Source organism: Rana temporaria, chromosome 13, assembly GCF_905171775.1.
Source record: "Rana temporaria chromosome 13, aRanTem1.1, whole genome shotgun sequence".
Lineage (NCBI taxonomy): Eukaryota > Metazoa > Chordata > Amphibia > Anura > Ranidae > Rana > Rana temporaria.
Window position 1 is genome coordinate 76,008,485 of NC_053501.1, and position 21,530 is coordinate 76,030,014.

The 21,530-nt window shown below is 44.4% G+C and overlaps 1 long non-coding RNA gene across 2 annotated transcripts in view; it reads left to right on the forward strand.

Annotated features, from left to right (window-relative positions):
- Positions 1–3,905: 3,905 nt before the first annotated feature.
- Positions 3,906–21,530, forward strand: part of LOC120920187 — a 57,004-nt gene continuing 39,379 nt past the window's right edge. The window contains exon 1 of one of the 2 annotated variants that reach the window (XR_005744693.1): positions 3,906–4,402. This is a non-coding gene — a long non-coding RNA (uncharacterized LOC120920187). The remainder of the gene's footprint in view (positions 4,403–21,530) is intronic. The other variant, XR_005744694.1, reaches the window with a different exon arrangement.

The window sequence follows — 21,530 nt, forward strand, 5'->3', positions numbered from 1 at the left end:
TGTTTACGTTAGGCTTTTCCCGGCGTAATGCTGCCCCTGCTATATGAGACATAACTGCGGCGTACCAATGTTAAGTATAGCCAAAATTTGAAAAAGTTACGTTGTTTGCGTAAGTCGTCCGTGAATGGGGCTGGACGTCATTTACGTTCACGTCGAAACCAATGACGTCCTTGCGGCGTACTTTGGAGCAATGCACACTGGGAAATTCCACGGACGGCGCATTTGCGACATTCGGGAAAAACGTCAATCACGTCGGGTCACAGTACATTTACATAAAACGCGCCCCCCTGATCTAAATTTGAATTAGGCGGGCTTACGCCGGCCGATTTACGCTACGCCGCCGCAACTTACGGAGCAAGTGCTTTAAGAATACAGCACTTGCCCGTCTAAGTTGCGGAGGCGTAACGTAAAGCGAATACATTACGCCCGCACAAAATCACGCCGCTGGACGAGAATCTGGCCCTAAGATTCCATATTTGGCTGACCTCAAAACTCAATCAAAAAGAGGCATATAATTACGAATACTCATATACTCAATACAAATAATATTGCCTATTTCCTCCCTTTTGTTTTCATTTCTACTTCTGCTTTTTATTTAATTTAAAATTTTTATTTTTTTAACCTTTTATTTAATTTAAAAATGTTCTTGTTCCGCTCCTCTCCCTCCCTAATAAGGATTACATTTAATGTCTTGACTTGCCATTTAAGAAAAATGCTTCCATGCTTCTCTCCTGCTACCCATTTGCCCCCTCTTCTTTTTCATTTTTACTCTAGGCTTCCCCAATATGGGGTTAAACTTGATTGATGAAAGCCCGCTGCAGATGAATTGTATGTGGAGTTGATGGTTAAGGTGGCCTCTAGTGGCGAAAGCAAGTAACCGCATTTCCATGCTTTTTGAAGAGTATAAATAAAAGACCACCACTAGCACCCTCCCCCCATCCCAGAAGAAGCTCAAGTTGATGGGGTGAAAATAGTCGGTTGTCACGACACCACATAAATGATGCACTGACGTCACCATCCATGTTAGCTTGCTAGCCCGCACATGCTCATGGAAATCTGTGAGTATCACAGCATCCATTTTAGCTAATGGGCTGCTACGGGAACGGGTCACATAAAACTGCACCCACCGCTGACCTAGTGCCTGACTGGCAACATGGCCACATCCAAATCCAGCGGGTGTGCAGGCGGGAAAGCTACAGCCAGTGGTTCACACTGGTACGATTTGAGATGTCAAATCGCATCTCAAATCGGCGGCATTTGCCGGCAATGGCAACGTCCTAATCGGTACGACACCGATTTCAAAAAGTAGTTCCTGTACTACTTTTTGCGATTTCGGGCCGCAATTTACATTAACATCTGTGCAGAAACCTGCACAAAAGTCTCTGAAATCGCGGCCGAAATCGGGACTGCCAGCGGGAGCGAAATCGTGCAAGTTCAGCTGAACTTGCACGGCTTCACTCCCGCAGCCCAGTGTGAACCTGGGTTCCACGCAAGTCCACACTGCTTTCAGGCTGGGTGAGCGGACCTGTTGGTCCTTGCACTATTCTCCTAGGCTGTGTCTTTTTGTACTGCAGTGAACACTGGTCACACTGATAACAATATCCCATGCTATACGCTGGACTGATATCCTAACCACTGTTACAGTGTTAATTATATATGACCACGCCCCCTAACAGTTAGAATCACTCCCTAGAACACACTGAACCCCTTCCACGCCCCTAGTGGTTAACCCCTTCACTGCCAGTCACATTTATACCGTAATCAGTGCATTTTTATAAATGGTCCCAAAATAGCGTCAAAAGTGTCCGATATGGTAAGGTGTAAGTTGGCGGTGGTGGTGCTTCCTGAGATCTGATGGGTAACCAAGTAGGTCTAGAACAATAAATAACAGGCTAAGATATACAAGGCACATGTGACTCCAATTGTGAAAAAAAGTGCACTCTAGTGATTAAAGCAGGCCACGAAGTCACAATATATTCCTGAAAATGTGAATTTAGGCTAAATAATAAAGTGCTAACAGTGACAAGTGATATAGTAAACCTCCAGCTCAGTGTCAAAACTGCAGCAGAAATCTCCAAAAGAGATTATTAGGTCATATGGTCAAATAAACGCAATGATGTGAGTGCGCCAAATCGTAAGTAAATGTGCTAAAGTATATGTGTGAGATGAAAAACAGTTCCAGAGTGAGGCGGACCGTCCATGACGAAACGCCTAAGGCGGAGCCACGCACACTACGTCACTTCTGGATTCTAGAGCATTGGTAGAAACGCAGCTGGCGCGCACTCCGTGAAACCCAGACTTGCTATACAAACTGCCAGGGCTGGACTGGGACAAAAATTTGGCCCTGGACTTCATCCAGACTGGCCCACTTTGACAGGTCTCTCCCATAGCGGTGGGACAATGCCCGCACCACCGAGCCACCCAAGCCCCCTCTCCCCCTTCACTAGCCACTTGCCGTTCTACTTTATTAGAGTAGAACGGCTGGTACTGGTACTTTTATAGGCAGTACCAGTGGGGAAAATAGACAGTATTTCACCCGGGGAAATTACACATGAAATCCACATGAGGAACGTTTAGTGCCATCAGCCACTGCTTATTTCTATTGGATACTGAGTGGAGTGTGAAGTGACTACTTCCCTACTGTATACAAGGACCCACCGTATGGAGACATTCAGGAATCAGGACCTGATCATATATGCAAAATACCCCAGTAGGGGTTATAGGATGTGGTGGGTGGGGACACCTGAGGGGGAGCAAGGAAGTCACCTACTATATGCTGTGATGTAGCACCACCTCAATCTGGAACTGTTTGGAGATACTTCTTGAACATTGCCTCATATAAATGAATCAACTTCCTGATGGGGAAGTGCACCTTTTTTCACAATTGGAGTCACATGTGCCTTGTATATCTTAGTCTGTTATTTATTGTTCTAGACCTACTTGGTTACCCATCAGATCTCAGGTAGCCCCACCACCCCCAACTTACACCTTACCACTTCAGAACCTCCCTAGGGAGTTTTTTTTTAGAGGGGGCTGCAACCTTATTGTAACCTACCTACGTGCAGATTATCCATTTATAAATCCATTTCTTTTTTATTCAATCAAGTTTAATTTTATTTCGAAAAGTAGATAGTACATCAGATATTATACATCAAAAAAATATCATTACATTGTGATACATAAATACATACTTTAGTAGTACATTTTATCCTAACAATACTTAGGTTCAAAATAAGTGATCACTCTATAGACAGAGGTAAAGAAAACAAAAATAAAGAAGCCAACCCCTGTTTCTGTAAATCGATCCATCGGAGGTCGAGTAATTATCCCTATTTGTCTAACTCCAGACTTCCCCCAAGTATAATTCAAATTCATAATAATCTTTAGCACGCGTCAAAACATAAATAATATTATTTGATCCCATGAGTATATTATAAATCCATTTCTTACCAAAAATATGTGGAAGAATACGTATCGGCCTAAAGTTTAACTGAGGAGAAAATGTGTTTTTTTATATGTTTTGGGGGGGGGGGGGGATTGTCGCTCTATTTTTGTTTATAGCGCAAATACCACCAAAAGAAAGCTCTATTTGTGGGGAAAAAAGGACGTCAATTTTGTTTGAGAGCCACGTCACACGACCGCGCAATTGTCAGTTAAAACGACGCAGTGCCGAATTCGCAAAAAGTGGCCAGGTCATTTGGCAGCCAAATCCTCTGGGGCTGAAGTGGTTAATGAACAGGGAACGTATCACGGATGAAGTGTACATTTCTGTCATCCATATTGTGCACATCCATTGTGTGTGGATGCGGTTACTGTACTCAGGTCTTTTGTCATCTATGAGAACGTGATGAACACAGACTGATCCCTCACATGTACAGATGACTAGAGTGACGTATATAATGCACAAATCTCAACGCAGGACTCTCGGTGGAATGCGGAGGATCTACGCTATTTCCGTAGTGACCCGGATGACGCATGAGGAACACTTCCGCTGATTGCGGTGCAGTGTAGAGGGAAGCGGCGGAGAATGCGCGGCTCATTGTTATGATCTCGGAGATCGCTGTGTGATCTCCGGAGATCAGAGAACATGACTCGTGTATATTGGGCTTAGTATGTCAACATCGGGTTAGATGGCCGGGCAGCCCTTTGCGCTCCCTGATCATCACGGAGCAGAACTTCTCCATCTCCACCGTACATAGAGATCATTTCTCTGTCCATATCACCGTACGCTGGCCTTGTCATAACATGGCCACTGACCCGAGTCTGCACATCGCCAGTCCCTCCTCTCATAAACTCTCCGATTGGCTACCTCCGGAGCTGAAGGATCATTTACTGCATGCAGATTAACCAATCAGGCCACTGGGAGCACTAGAAGTGTCATCTCCTGTCCGAGCTGTATGTGGTAAGTGTACCTACCTTCTAGATTCCTACATCACTGAGGGTTCCATCACTAGATCACTGAATGTTCTATCACTACATCACTGAAGGTTCCATCACTAGATCACTGAATATTCCATCACTACATCACTGAGGGCTCCATCACTAGATCACTGGAGGCTCCATCACTAGATCACTGAAGGTTCCAGCACTACATCACTGAGGTTTCCATCACTAGATCACTGAAGGGTTCCATCACTAGATCACTGAAGGTTCCATCACTAGATCACTGAAGGTTCCATCACTAGATCACTGAAGGTTCCATCACTAGATCACTGAAGGTTCCATCACTAGATCACTGAAGGTTCCATCACTAGATCACTGAGGTTTCCATCACTAGATCACTGAAGGGTTCCATCACTAGATCACTGAAGGCTCCATCACTAGATCACTGAATGTTCTATCACTAGATCACTGAGGGTTCCATCACTAGATCACTGAATATTCCATCACTACATCACTGAGGGTTCCATCACTACATCACTGAGGGTTCCATCACTAGATCACTGGAGGCTCCATCACTAGATCACTGAATGTTCTATCACTACATCACTGAGGGTTCCATCACTAGATCACTGAATGTTCTATCACTAGATCACTGACTGAAGGTTCCATCACTGGAGGCTCCATCACTACATCACTGAATGTTCCATCACTAGATCACTGAAGGTCCCATCACGAGATCACTGAATATTCCATCACTACATCACTGAGGGTTCCATCACTAGATCACTGAGGGTTCCATCACTAGATCACTGAGGGTTCCATCACTAGATCACTGAAGGTTCCATCACTAGATCACTGAGGGTTCCATCACTAGATCACTGAGGGTTCCATCACTAGATCACTGAGGGTTCCATCACTAGATCACTGAGGGTTCCATCACTAGATCACTGAGGGTTCCATCACTAGATCACTGAGGGTTCCATCACTAGATCACTGAGGGTTCCATCACTAGATCACTGAGGGTTCCATCACTAGATCACTGAGGGTTCCATCACTAGATCACTGAGGGTTCCATCACTAGATCACTGAGGGTTCCATCACTAGATCACTGAATGCTCTATCACTAGATCACTGAATGCTCTATCACTAGATCACTGAAAGTTCCATCACTAGATCACTGAGGGCTCCATCACTAGATCACTGAGGGCTCCATCACTAGATCACTGAGGGCTCCATCACTAGACCACTGAGGGTTCCATCACTAGATCACTGAAGGCTCCATCACTAGATCACTGAAGGCTCCATCACTAGATCACTGAAGGCTCCATCACTAGATCACTGAAGGCTCCATCACTAGATCACTGAAGGCTCCATCACTAGATCACTGAAGGCTCCATCACTAGATCACTGAAGGCTCCATCACTAGATCACTGAAGGCTCCATCATTGGATCGCTCAACCGTTAATTGGTAGATCGCCAAAGGTTCCACCGCAAGATCACTGAACTGTCCATGACTAGATCACTGAACGTCCATGACTAGATCGGTCAGGAGCATTGATACAATATACTGAGCCAATAGGGAGGAGGCCATAAATATGGGTGATATCAGAGTACAGGAGAATCTAAGATCATGTGGGTACAGTAAGGGACAGGGCCATAGAAGAGTGCACCCTTGGGTACAAAGAGGACAATAATTGGTGCCTGACACGGTGGGACATAAATAAACTATTTCCTTAAAGAGGAAGTAAACCCTCCTAGAAACTTTCCAAAAAACAACAACACTGCAAGAGAAAGGCATAATGAGCTAGTATGCATAGCATACTAGCTCATTATGAATGACTTACCTGAGATCGAAGCGCTCCTCGTTCCCCTCCTCGACCACCGAGTCTCCTCTGAGTGCCTTCGGGCACTGTGACTGGCCGGAGCGGCGATGTTGTCATCCCGCGCATGCGTGCGGGACCAGCAGATCCCATTCAAGACCCGGCATGCTCAGTGCACCTGCGCCATTGTCTATGACCGCAGACAGCGGTACATTCTTTTTGGTAAGTATCTCCTAAACCGTGGAGGTTTAGGAGACTTTTCAAACACCTACAGGTAAGCCGTAATCTAGTCTTATCTGTAGGTGAAAGTAGTCACAGAGGGTTTACAACCACTTTATAAACCTCTCACACTGAGGCGCTTTGCAGGCACTATAATGCCTCGAGGGCTTTCACACTGGAGCTGTGCGCTAGCAGGACGGTAAAAAAAAAAGTCATGCCAGCCGAATCTTTGGAGCGGTGTGTACACCGCTCCTCCACTGCTCAATGGGCACTGCGGCGTGGTGGTTTTAACCCTTTCTCAGCCGCTAGTGGGGGTAAAAGCGGCCGAATAGCGCCACAAAATTGACAGCAAGGTGCCGCTAAAAATAGCGGAGGTTTACCGCCGACGCACCCACCGCCCCAGTGTGAAAGGGGCCTTACTAATAGATGTGCTTGCTGTCAGAGATTGGTAAACTGTATGCAGAATGGGCTACATAAAGGATACAGTGCTGTGTTCCAGCAGCAGAATGGCGATTTCCTGTCAGATGCTCTCACAACAACATCGTTACATTGTTAGTCAGGTTGAAAAAAGGAACAAGTCCATCCAGTCGGGTTATGTGCTCAGCCATTCACAGGACACCTTGTATTTTATCAACAGATACAAAGCTTCCTCTGATTAGCAGAGGTGGAAATTGTGACACCCACCTTCGCCAATCAGAGGAAGCTTTGTGTTTGTTACAATATGAATGGCTGAGCACTCAACGCAGCTGAGTTTTGTTGCTGAGAGCATAATGGGAAGTCTCCATCCTACTTCCAGAACACACTGGGGTTAATTTACTAAAGGCAAATCCACTTTGCACTGCAAGTACCCTTGGAAATGCAGTCGCTTTAGATCTGAGGGGGACTGACGCTACACACAGTTTATAGAGCGCCCTCAGCAGGCACCTCTGTCAGTGAAGTAATGGAAACATGGAAAGTCTGTCAGCCTCTTTAGAGGGGCGCCCTTTTTTTGGACAGAGCTGCTGGCTAATTGGGATGTCCGAACTCTGTATAGACAGGACTGCTTTGTCTGTTTGTCCACAGGCTCCGTTGTTGCTTCTAGTTGATATGTGTTTCCCTGCACTGCTCTTTCCCTGGCTCACACTCCATGTTTCACCTAGTTTTGTACACAGTCCTCTCTCCCCACCCAAATTTCTACTGTCCTGCCACATGGCTCAGTTCCTGCAAGCCCATTAATAACCTCTACTTTCTCAAACTGCCTCCCCCACTTTCTCCTCATCAGTGGGTGGCTGCCGACTAATGCAGTGAATCGGAGTTCTCCTCTCCCTCCACTCTGTCTGTTCAGCAGGGCCGCCTTAAGACCCCTTTCACACTGGAGCGTATTGCAGGTGATATAGCGTTAAAAATAGCGCCTGCAATCCGCCCTAAGGCCCCCTTTCAGACTGGGGCGGTATAGCGCCGCTAAAGATAGCATCGCTATAACGTCGGATTTGCCGTGGGATTCGGCCGCTAGCAGCGCGGTATTGACCCCCGCTAGCGGCCGATAAAGGGTTAATACCGCCCGCAATGCGCCTCTATACAGGCACCAATCACCGCTATATAGTGTATTCCCGCCGTTGTATACCTCCATGTATTCCCGCCGTTGTATTCCTCCGTGCATTGCGGGCCTCTACAGAGGCGCATTGCGGGCGGTATTGCCGCGGTTTCCCATTGTTTTCAATGGGAAGGAGCGATATACATGCCGCTCCTCTCACCGCTCCAAAGATGCTGCTGACAGGAGATTTTTTTCTCTCCCGCCAGCGCATCGCCTCAGTGTGAAAGCCCTCGGGCTTTCACATTGAATAGGCAGTGAGGGAGTTTTTCAGGCGGTATAGCAGCGCTATTTTTAGCGCTGTACCGCCTGAAAAACCTGGTGTTAAAGGGGTCTTAAAGTGCTGCTCTATTGTCTCCAGTGTGAAAGCCTGAGGGCGGTAAAAAAAGTCCTGCTAGCCGCATCTAAGGAGCGGTGTGTATACAGCTCCTCCACCGCTGCTGCTCATTGAAATCAATGGGACAGCGCGGCTATACCGCCTGCAATGTGCTGCTTCAGCGGTTTTAACCCTTTCTCGGCCGCTAGAAGGGGTTAAATTCCCCAGCGCTAGCGGCCAAAATGCACCGTAAATACGCCCATAACGTCGGCGGTAAAATTGGCGGCATTTTACCGCCGACACTATGGGCGGCTCAGTGTGAAAGGAGTCTTACAATTTATTTACAGACTACCTGGCAGGGATCACTCTTGGAGAATTCTGAGATTGCATGTGGTTGTTGTGTTAACAGTGGGAGAGGCTTAACACCTAAGCCTATGTACAAAGTGCAGGGATCAGAAGTATGTAATGTACAAAGTACAGGGTCATGAGGGGGTAAGGTGCAGGAATGTGTAATGTACAGAAGTCAGGTAATACGTAACGCACAGGGGTCAGGAGTGTATAAAACACAAAATGCATGATCACCTACTGGTCTTACAAGGTTCAGTCATTGCAGACAAATAATTGTACCCCTTTAAAAAGGCCGCTTTCACATAGATGATCATGGGACATTAAAAACAGGTGGCTGAACCCCACTTCTACTGCCCCTTCGCCACACATCCAAGTCTAAAATACAGCTAGACGAGGCTGCTTACATGCTGTGGCACTTTGCGTCGCATCAACGAAAAATTTACAGTGGCATTTCGAATTTGACTATCAAACTCAGCCATTCAAGTCAATAGGACTGCGCCACAACTGTGAGCCAAACACTTGGCTTGTGGTTGTGGTGCATAAGCACCATTATAAACTGTCATTTGGCCTCCTGAATAACTTACCGCAGCCACTTGGCTGCACTCTGTAAAGTGATCCGAGGATCACTTTTCAGAGCTTTGGCCAATGTAAACCCAGCCTAATAACACTCAATGTAATGCTAACCATATTCCTGTCATTTTAACATATGGCAGTAGGCTGATAACTATGAAGCACAGGTGCACACTTTACTTTTCAGGTTTCTGTGGTGCTGTTAAATAAACATGAACATGGGGGGCCTTACAGCCTGTGTCTCCGTGCGCACCCGCCGGCAATTGAGGCCATGGCTTTGCGGCCGCCTGCAGGCCTTCTGTGATCTGGCGCCATCTTGTGGTGGCCGTTTGGCATTACAAGTAAAACAGTTCTATTTTTTTCACTGCCATCTCCTTCCCTCTAATTAGAACCCCCAAACATATTATATATATATATATACACACACACATTTTATTCAAACACCATAGAGAATAAAATGGCGGTCATTGCAATGCTTTCTGTCACACCGTATTTGCGCAGCAATCTTACAAGCGCTCTTTTTTGGGGGGAAAATACACTTTTTTTTTTATTAAAAAATAAGACAACAGTAAAGTTAGCCCATTTTTTTTTTTTTTTTTTTTTTTTCTTATTGTGAAAGATAATGTTATGCAGAGTAAATTAATACCCAACATGTCACACTTCAAAATTGCGTCCGCTCGTGTAATGGCGACAAACCCTTTAAAATCTCCATAGGCGACGTTTAAAAAATTCTACAGGTTGCATGTTTTGAGTTACAGAGGAGGTCTAGGGCTAGAATTATTGCTCTAGCTCGAACGATCGCGGTGATACCTCACATGTGTGGTTTGAATACCGTTTATATATGCGGCCGCTAGTCACATATGTATTCACTGCTGCGCGCAAGCTTGGTGGGACGGGGCGCGTTTTCTGGCTCCTAACTTTTTTAGCTGACTCCTAGATTCCAAGCAAATTTGTCAAACCCTGACTTAAAGAAATCTACACCACTATACTTAAGCCTACCAGAGTAAAGAGACAAGAAAGGGTATCAGTAATTAAAGGATCAAGAGAGGATATTGGGGAAGGGTAATGCCACTTGTTTAGACTATTCATAAAACATTGTGCCTAGCTATGTGACACTTATCTGAAGATACAATAATTCAGGTTTTAGAAGGATCTTGAAGGTTTACGAATAACGAAATTCAAACCAGGGTGTCCATGTCTTATGGAACTTGTCTACACTATCGGAGGCCTGGGCGAGAGTGTCTTCCATTTCACATATTTCTGAAATCTTTGCCAGCTACTGTGCGATGGTGGGTACTCGTGTAGTTTTCCAGTGAATTGGGATCAACATCTTGGCTGCATTTAACATATGTTTAGTTAGCTAATTCTTGTACTGTTTCAGTGAGAAAGAGGAGATGTGCAATATGCGGCATGCAGTACTAGACTGGTTTCTGTAATTGATTTAATTGGGTCTCTAACCTGATGCCAATACGCAACCAGGTGGGGGCAGTGCCACCAGATGTGTATCAACATGCTCGCGTCCCCTCCACATCTCCAACAGGCATTGGGGATCTGGGCATACCAGGAATGTAGCTTAGCCGGTGTGATATACCAGTCGGTAAGCCGTTTATAGGACATTTCCTGTGTCTTAGTGCTGATGGAGCATTTATGTGCAAGAATACAAGCATTGCTTATCAGAGAAAGTTAGTTCTAAGGCTTTGGACCAGCGTTTTCGAAATCTATCCTCTTCCTCGGGGGAAAGAATTTTGAAGCCACTTATAGGAGATGGAGGTAGCTTTTTGCAATTGATCACCCTTAGCGCAGACCATTTAAAAATCAGTCAGTTGTCTGGAGAAATAATTTTGTTTTGTTTTATTGCTCACGTAGCTACGAATTTGTAAGTATGTCCAGAGTGGTAAATTGGATTGTTCACTCACTCTTTTAAGCGTCTGATAGTCCATGAGCTTCCCATTCTGAAAGCAGTCACCTGTTTGTAGTGTTTTGTTGGAGGGGGAACGACGTAGCAATTGATTACCGATACCCGGCAGAAAGTCTGGGTAATCTGAAAGAGGTGTGAGGGGGCTCAATAGAGGAAAGAGAGTGGGGTATTTGGCCAATCCCATACAGATAGCCAGGGTATTAGCCATTAATGGTTGTTGTTTTAACAAATAAATGTTTTTGTAATCCTGGGTTCCAGGGTGAGAAAAGAAGGGGATGAGGGCCCAAACTGTCCTCTAATGCTAATCAATCTTTAGTCCTTCCATGGCAGTGCCAATCTATCACTCTTGTGAGATGCACTGCTGAATAATACTTCCTGAAGTCTGGCAACCCCATCCCTCCTTAGGTCTAGTCAAGAGTGTGAATTTAATCCTGGCCTTTTTATGAGCCCAAAGAAAAGTCAGGAGGGCAGTTAGCAGTTTTTGGAAAAACGTATTAGGTAATGTGATCGGCAGAGCCCTTAGAAGATACAGAAGTCTGGGAAGTATCACCATCTTCAAGATGGCTGCCCTCCCAAACCACGAGAAATAGCCAGCGTTCCATAGTTTTAGGTCCCCTTCTATTTTTTTTGAAGTAGTGGTGGGAAATTCGCCTCATAAAGTGACGACAGGTTGGGTGTTAACTAAATACCTAGGTATTTTAGAGCTTTCCCGTCCCATCTAAAGGGACAATTAGCCTGGGTTCTAGCTAGGTTGGAAGGGGATAAGTTAACATTTATGGCTTCTGATTTTGTTAAGTTTATTTTGAGGTTAGAGAGATAACCATAATGGGAAAAGGCTTTCAAGAGATTGGGAATTGTAATGTGCAGGTTTGTCACGAAGAATAGGAGGTCATCTGCGTACGCTGCCGTCTTGTAAACCCTGTCTTGTATGGAACTCCCTTGCACTGAAATGTCTTTATTGATCATACGGATAAATGTTTCCAAAGAGAGGATAAATAGTAACAGGGAGAGAGGGCAGTCCTGCCGCGTACCGTTCCGTATTTCTACTTTATCTGACAATGACCCGTTAATTTTTATCCTATCTAAGGGTTGTCGGTATAGCATCGTAATCCACGCCATCATGTGAGAGCTTTGGCCTATGTGTGTGCAGGTCGCAAACATAAAGTCCCATTCCACCCTATCGAAAGCCTTCTCCGCATCCGTGGACAGGAGAAGGCTCTCGATGTGCCAGGAGCAGGATGCCTGAGTAAGGAGGAGTGCCTTTATGATGTCCTTTTGCTTCTCTCCCTGGCATAAAGCCAATCTGTTCAGGGCCTATTACACTGGTCAGAAGCAGTCTAAGTCTATTTGCCAAAATTTTAGCCAGCAACTTCAGGTCAATATTTAATAGAGAGGTAGGCCTGTAGCTAGAACATGCTGTAGTGTCTGTCGGGTTTTGGGATGACCGCAATATGCGCAGAAAGGAAATCTTGTGGTATTGGCTTGTCTTTGGTTAAAGAGTTAAAGGCTTGGGACCCTTACTTTTTAATATCTTTATAAATGATATTGGGTCTGAGATCAAAAGTAAAATTTCTGTCTTTGCAGGTGACACCAAGGTATGCAGTGGAACGTCCTTACAGGATGTCTCCAATTTACAAGCCGACCTGAGGCCTCGTACACACGACCAAGTTTCTCGTCAAAAAACAGCAAGAAACTTGCTGGGATTTTGTTTTTGCCGAGGAAACCGGTCGTGTGTACATTTTTCGACGAGGAAACTGTGGAGGGACTCGACGAGCCAAAAAGAGAGCATGTTCTCTTTTTCCTCAACGGGAATGGAGAAAATTGGCTCGACGAGTTCCTCGACAGCCTAACAAGAAACTCGACGAGCAAAACGATGTGTTTCGCCCGTCGAGTTCCTCGGTCGTGTGTACGAGGCCTCAATGCTCTGTCTAATTGGGCGACTGTGACAGATGAGGTTTAATGTTGATGAATGTAAAGTTATGCACTTGGGGGCTAAGAATATGCATGTATCATACATACTAGGGGGAGTACAACTGGGGGAATCTGTAGTGAAGGATCTGGGGGTTTTGGTAGAGCATAAGCTCAATAATGGCATGCAATGCCAAGCTGCGGTTTCCAAAGTGAGCAAAGTTCTTTCTTGTATTAAGAGACATATGGACTCCAGAGAGAGATATAATTTTGTTGCCCCTGTACAAATCATTAGTAAGACCTCATCAGGAATATGCAGTTCAGTTTTGGGCCCCAGTTCTCAAAAAGGGATATTGGGGAACTGGAGAATGTGCAGAGAAGGGCAACCAAACTGATAAGAGGCATGCAGGAGCTCAGCTATGAGGAAAGATTAGAGGAACTGAATTTATTCACTCTTGAGAAGAGGAGATTAAAGTGGTAGTAAACCTGCAGTTGCTTTTTTTTTTTTTTTTACATACCTGAAAGGCAAAAGGCATAATGAGCACCGCATTGGAACGAGGCGTGGGGAACTTGCCTGGTCCACACCGAGGGAGATGTCATCTTGTCTTGGCGTGTCTTCCGGGTATCGCCGCTCCAGCGCTGTGAGTGGCTAGAGCGGCGATGTCGCCGCTCATGTGCATGTGCACAGGAGACTTCTTTCCGGCAAGGTCCGGCGGCTGCTGGGGCCTTTAGCCGAGGATCCCTGCTGCGCATGCCCTGATGCAGTCAGCGGCTCAATGCGAGGGGAATATCTCCTAAACCGTACAGGTTTAGGAGATCTTCTTTTTACCTACAGGTAAGCCTTATTATAGGCTTACCTGTAGGTAAAAGTGGTAGTACAGAGTTTACTACCACTTTAATGGGGGATATAATCAACATGTACAAATATATAGGGGGTCCATATAGTGACCTTGGTGTTATTCACTTTACGGTCAACACAAAGGACAAGGGGGCACTCTTTACATCTAGAGGAAAAGAGATTTCACCTCCAAATGCGGAAAGGTTTCTTAACAGTAATGAGAGTGAGACAAAACATTTTTTGAGCATTCAATTAATTGAAAATAACGATTAAACTGAAACAGGCTGTTTTTCAGCTGATCAAAAGTTTAGGACCACATGCCTTTAAAAGGCCAAATCTGTGCAAAGATGTGGATCCATTGTCATTTTCTGTCAGGTAGTTACACGTTGTGATGGCAAAGGCAAAAAAACTCTCCCTTTTTGAACGTGGTCGGGTTGCTGAACTGCATAAGCAGGGTCTCTCATCAAGACACTGGATGATCCTCGACCCAAATTAAGGCCCTTACTGGTGCTGACTGCAGCCCCATAACCATCAGACGGCATCTGAAACTGAAGGGCTTCAAAAAACAAAAAACTTCTTCAAAAACCTTGTCTCCTTGAACGCCACAGAACTGCTCGTTTGTACTTTGCAAAAGAGCACCAAACATGGGACATTCAAAGGTGGGAGAAAGTTTTATTCTCTGATGAGAATTTTTTTTACCTTGATGGTCCTGATGGTTTCCAACATTACTGGCATGACACCCTAGAGAATAAAATGGCGATCGTTGCAATACTTTGTCACACTGTATTTGCGCAGTGGTCTTACAAGCGCACTTTTTTGGGAAAAATTACACTTTTTTTTATTAAAAGACAGGACTGTAAAGTTAGCCCAATTTTTTTTTAATATTGTGAAATATAAAGTTACGTTGAGTAAATTGATACCCAACATGTCATGCTTCAAAATTGCGTCCGCTCGTGGAATGGCGACAAACTTTTACCTTTTTAAAATCTCTATAGGCGACGTTTAAAAAAATCTACAGGTTGCATGTTTTGAGTTACAGAGGAAGTCTAGGGCTAGAATTATTGCTTTCGCTCTACCAATCGTGGCGATACCTCACATGTGTGGTTTGAACACCGCTTTCATATGCAGGCGCTACTCACTTATGAGTTTTCTTCTGCATGAGCTCGGTAGGACGCGCGCGTTCCTGGCTCCTAACTTTTTTAGCTGGCTCCTAGATTCCAAACAATTTTGTCAAGACCTGAGTTTTGGTAGTATATCCATTTTCACTACATTAATTCTACCCATCCATGAGTGATTTATGTCATCATAATTTTGAAACAATTTTGTAGTTTCTCTTGTTATTGCGGCATAATTAATTTCTTGTAGCTTATTCAAATTGGTTGGGATATATATCCCCAAATACTTCATTGCCTCTTTTTTTTCCATTTGAAAGAAAAATCTTTTTGAAGAAGTGTCTGTAGCTTTTCTGTTTAATGATATTTAACATTTCTGATTTGTCATAATTCACTTTAAAATTACATAATGTTCCAAAATGTTTGTTCCTATATTAAGTTTGGTATTGATATAATTGGGTTAGTAATATATATTAACAAATCATCTGCATATACTCCCATCTTATATTATTTTCCTTTTAATATTTATCTCCTGGATATTCTTATTCTCCCGTATAGCTGCAGTGAGATATTCCATCACCACTACATATAATAGTGGAGATAAGAGACATCCCTGTCAAGTACAATTTGAGATCTCTATGTATTCGGAATACATTTCATTTGTTCTTCCTTTTGCTCTAGGACTCCATGATCCTACTCGGTATCTTAGGTCCCATCCCTGTTTGAGTTAGAGTTTCTTCCAGAAACCGCCATCCCGTCCTATCAAATGCTTTCTCAGCATATATTGATAGAAGACATGCTGGGATGACAGTTCTTTTGGGCATACTCCATCAATATACAAGTTTTTATTATGTTATCTCTCCTCTCTACCTTTTAGTAAATCCTGTTTGATATAAGTTTATATGTTTAGGCAAAATAGGTGTTACTCTGTTGGCAATAATTTTAGAATATAATCGTATATCTATATTAGTAAGGGAAATTGGACGGTAATTACTACGTAATGTATGTGATATGTGCTTCCATACTTTGGTGTAAAGGTTTGAAATGTCGAAATGGCATTATATGTCTTTTTAAGCTAGGTGTAATTATATCTTGGAATGTTTTATAGAATCTTGGCGTATATCCATCTGGGCCTGGGCTTTTGCCCGGGACCAGTGCCGATATGGCTTGTTGTATCTCTTCTAGTGAGATTTCTCTTTCCAGATCTTCTATTGTTTCTTTAGAAAAAGTAGATAATGCTGTTTCCTTGATATACTGCCGTATTTCTTCAAAATTTTCCTCCCTTCCTTCCTTTTCTTGTTGTCTTTTTATATTATATAACTTAGAGTAATATGTATGAAATGTTTCAGATATTTCTTTAGGATTAGAGGTAGACCGATTTGGATTTTTCTCTGGCCGATGCCGATGCCGATATTTAGAAATCGGGGCGGCCTATGGCCGATATGTGATGCCGATTTTTACGGCCGATATTTTGGGCCGATTTTTGGATTGGGATGCATTGTGGAGGGGGGGGGGTGGATGGTGCTGGGCGTGGGTGGGGGATGTGTTGGAGGGGGGATGGATGGAGCTGGCCATTGGTGGGGGGTGCGTTGTGGAGGGGGATGGATGGAGCTGGCCATGGGTGGGGGGTGCGTTGTGGAGGGGGGGATGGATGGTGCTGGGCGTGGGTGGGGGATGTGTTGGAGGGGGGATGGATGGAGCTGGCCATGGGTGGGGGGTGCGTTGTGGAGGGGGATGGATGGAGCTGGCCATGGGTGGGGGGTGCGTTGTGGAGGGGGATGGATGGAGCTGGCCATGGGTGGGGATGCGTTGTGGAGGGGGGATGGATGGAGCTGGCCATGGGTGGGGGGATGCGTTGTGGAGGGGGGATGGATGGATGGATGGAGCTGACCATGGGTGGGGGGATGCGTTGTGGAGGGGGGATGGATGGATGGAGCTGGCCATGGGTGGGGGATGCGTTGTGGAGGGGGGGATGGATGGATGGAGCTGGCCATGGGTGGGGGATGCGTCGTGGAGGGGGGGATGGATGGATGGAGCTGGCCATGGGTGGGGGATACGTTGTGGAGGGGGATGGATGGAGCTGGCCATGGGTGGGGGATGTGTTGTGGAGGCGGGTGGATGGATGGATGGTGCTGGCGGTGGGTGGGGGGTGCATTGTGGAGGGCGATGGATGGAGCTGGCCATGGGTGGGGGATGCGTTGTGGAGGGGGGTGGATGGTGCTGAGTGTGGGATGGATGGATGGTGCTGGCCGTGGGTGGGGGATGCGTTGTGGAGGGGGGATGGATGGATGGATAGAGCTGGCCATGGGTGGGGGGATACATTGTGGCGGGGATGAAGATGATTGAGTTGCATTGTGAAAATGGATGAGGATGAGTTACATTGTGAAGAGGCTCATATCCACCCAGAGTCATCCTCATCCATTTTCACAATGCAACTCAATGGCAGCTTGTCAGTCTTAGCCAGGTGTCCCATCAAAGCAGATTAAAGTCTACAGGGGGCACATTTGGCAATTCAGTATAAAGACAATTTCAGGTAAAAGTGTGGCAGGCACCAAGGTATTGCACTAAAGCGATGTCTGGGCAAAGAAGAAACCATATATGTTGTACATTTCTGCAATAAACGCACATTTCATTATGTTTTTTCAATGTAAAAAAATCTACAAGGACAGGAAAAATATCTGTTGATCCTTCCAGTGAGCCCATTACATTATGAGTACTCTGCCTTCGCTGTGCTGAAATCAGCTTTTCCTAAATTCTCCTCTTCTCAACTAAACATCTCCCCTTATTTTTCTGGAGATAAGCAGAGGGGGGGGGGGGAGGTTTTTGGATGCCTCAAAGAAGAATGTTGCAGACAGAAGCTGTTTGTACCAGTTCTCTTAGCAGAAACTCGTCCACTGTGTTCTTCTAACACATTACTTTTTTCACTTACCCTCCATCCATGCAGGAAGGAAGAGGAGGTAGTGCTGGCCACGATCACCTGCTGAGGAGGGGGGGAGTTACTAGTCACAGGCAGCAGCGGCTCGGGCTAGTGACATGCTTGCTGATGCTTTCTTCCTCTGCTATAGCCCGCCAAAGTCGGGGGGCGGGGCTGGGCGGCTCTACTGAAACTTGTTTCTCTTCTCCTATAGGGGCCGGCGCAGGCTATCAGCGGCGCGGGTGAATGATTTCTCGTGCTGCTGTAGCTGTAGGTGGAGCGGGGCACTGGTCAGCAGAGTTTAGCACCCGAAAATCGGCCGAATTTTCACAATAATCGGCCGATGCCGATATCTTAAAAACGGCCAAATATCGGCCGATATATCGGCCGACCGATATATCGGTCGACCTCTATTTAGGATCATAGGTCATTTCCCCAGTGGGCTTCAAGATTTTTACTATAGAGGTCAGGGGTTGATGTTTTAATATTCTAGCGAATACTTTCCCAGTTATATTTCCATAGTCATATTGTTTGGCTCTATTTGTTATCCCTCCATTGCGGGGACTGTTCATCAAGCAAGGTTTGTAGTTCCCTTAGTTTTATCATTTTAATATCATTCCCTCCGCCAAATGAAAACTTTGCTTATGAGTATTTTCTAGTAACGAAATTTCTCTCAATAGTTGGGATATTTTTGGTTATTTTTTCCTTTTTTATTCTTTCTCCGTGCTTGATGAACTGTCCCTGTACTACACATTTTAATGTTTCCCATTGTATGGGGATTGAAGTTTCATCTGTTTCATGATTCTGTATAAATTCCGTTATTGTTTGTCGGATTTCTTTTTCACATTTCCTATTTTTAATCAGATTGAATGATAATCGCCATATCCCTCTTGACTTGATATACACTCTTACCTCTAAAGCCATATAGATCGGGGCATGATCTGACCAGAGAAAATTGCCAATATCCGTGGAGGGAGTCATCATCAGAACTGTTTGATTAATAAAAAAGTATTCTATTCTATGACATGAATTCTGTATATTTGAATAATTTTTGTCTCATGTTGAGTCCTCCATATATCTATCATTTGGTATTTTCGCAATAAATATTTAAATTCTTCTAACTGGCTATTATTTCTATATGATTGGGTTGCAGTGGTGCCAATCTTTGGATCCATTATGAAATTAAAATCTCCTATTATTATCGTTCCATTTGCTTTATCCATTGGCTTTTATCTCATTCTTAATTTGTTCATAATTTGATACATTTTAATAATTGTAAATATTTTCCCCATATAGTAAGACCTTTATAATTAAAAACCTGCCATCTTTCCCCTTCCAGGTTTGTGTTATTTGATGGGGTATGTCTTTTTGGATCGCAATAGATACTCCTCGTGATTTAGAGTATACAAATTAATCATGAACCCATGTTGGATAATTTCTATTATTTATTTTAGAGATGTGATCTGAATGAAAGTGTGTTTCTTGGGGAAAAAAATAATCTTTTGTTTATGGAATAAATGTAATATTTGTGTTTTTAGAGGGAGAATTTAGGCTTCTGGCATTAAAGGAACAACATTTCCCCTTATCCATAACTAGAGAGGAAGAGAAAAAATACCGTATTTATTCGAGTATAACGCGCAAAATTTTATACCCCAAAAAAAAATCAAAGTTTGGGTGCGCGTTATACACGAGGACTGGGATGGGGTGGCAGTGGCGTTCCACTTTAAACCTAGCCTTTTGTATCACCTTGCACCCCCCCGCCGCCACCGCAGCCACCAACGCCGCTACAACGTTAATCACCGTGGCGCGGGGAACATTACAGACAGCTTTCGTTTGAATAGCTGTTTTCCCCGCCGCATGTAGACACTCCCCCTTGGACGGATCTGTCCAATCGCGAGCAAGGGGGAGTGTCTATGCGTGGCAGGGAAAACAGCTGTTCAAACGAACGCTGTCTGTAATGTTCCTGCGCTGTGGTGATTAACAGTAGGTGGCTGCATATACAGGGGACATGGCTGGACATACAGGGGACATGGCTGGACATACGGGGACATGGCTGGACATACAGGGGACATGGCTGGACATACAGGGGACATGGCTGGTTATACAGGGGACATGGCTGGTTATACAGGGGACATGGCTGGTTATACAGGGGACATGGCTGGTTATACAGGGGACATGGCTGGATATACAGGGGACATGGCTGGATATACAGGGGTCAATACATTGTCAATAAATGATTTTTGGCAATTACAATGATTTTATACCGATTTTTAATCGAAAATTAGGGGTGCGCGTTATACACGTGTGCGCGTTATACTCGAATAAATACGGTAATTACATTTTTTTTACAAAACACTAACTTACTTTCACACTACAAAAAAATAATTGACTTCTTTAGAGTTTTTCTTACTTGTAGTAAGATCCCTATTAGGGGAGGTCCGGAGCCGCTGTTGTCCGATTTGCAGCTGATCAAGATTTTGCATATCGCCTAATATTTTTTAACATGATTAAGCAGTAAATTTGTTTATTACTGGATACTATCCAGGTCCCATCTTCTCTATTAATAATAGTCCCTCTCTTTATCATTAAACATTGGGTCACATAACACAAGCATTCAGATATACAATGCGAAAAGTCTTGTATTTCCATTTTTTTCACCCCCCCCCCCTTTGTCCCCTGTCCCCCACCCGTCCAATCCCTCAAGATTGTTTCCCTGAAAAATGGTCACAAAGACGACACAGGGGGGAGGGGTACAAGTACATGGGGGAGAGAAGGGGGGGGGAAGAGAAAAAAAAAACTCTGCTATTCATTTTCAGTGTCCTGATTAGTGTATATATGTGGGTTATTGATATTTATAAATGTGTGGGGAATCCTGTAGACATGATCGTTTTTCCCTTCCCGAGATTGTATGTGTTGTGTTTACTTGTTCTGCTATTTTATAAATAATATGGTAACTGACTAAGCCAGGGTTTGACAAATTTGCTTGGAATCTAGGATCCAGCTAAAAAAGTTAGGAGCCAGAAAACGTGCTCCGTCCCGCCGAAGAGAACGCATACGTGAGTAGCTCCCGCATATGTAAACGGTATTCAAACCACACATGTGAGGCATCACCGCGATTGGTAGAGCGAGAGCAATAATTCTAGCCCTAGACCTTCTCTGTAACTCAAAACATGCAACCTGTAGAATTTTTTTTAAATCTGCCTATGGAGATTTTAAAGGGTAAAAGTTTGTCGCTATTCCACGAGCGGATGCAGTTTTGAAGCGTGACATGTTGGGTATCAATTTACCCGGTGTAACATTATCTTTCAAAATATGGGCTAACTTTACTGATGTCTTATTTTTTTATTAAAAAAAGTGTATTTTTTCTCAAAAAAGTGTGCTTGTAAGACCTCTGTGCAAATACGGTGTGACAGAAAGTATTGCAACAACCGCCATTTTATTCTCTAGGGTGTTTGAATAAAAAATATATATAATGTTTGGGGGCTCTAATTAGAGGGGAAGAGGTGGCAGTGAAAACACAGGGGAAGTTCTATTGACATTGCTGGTTTACTTGTCATGCCAACGGTCACCACAAGATGGCGCCAGATCACAGAAGGAAGCATAGGCCTGCAGAA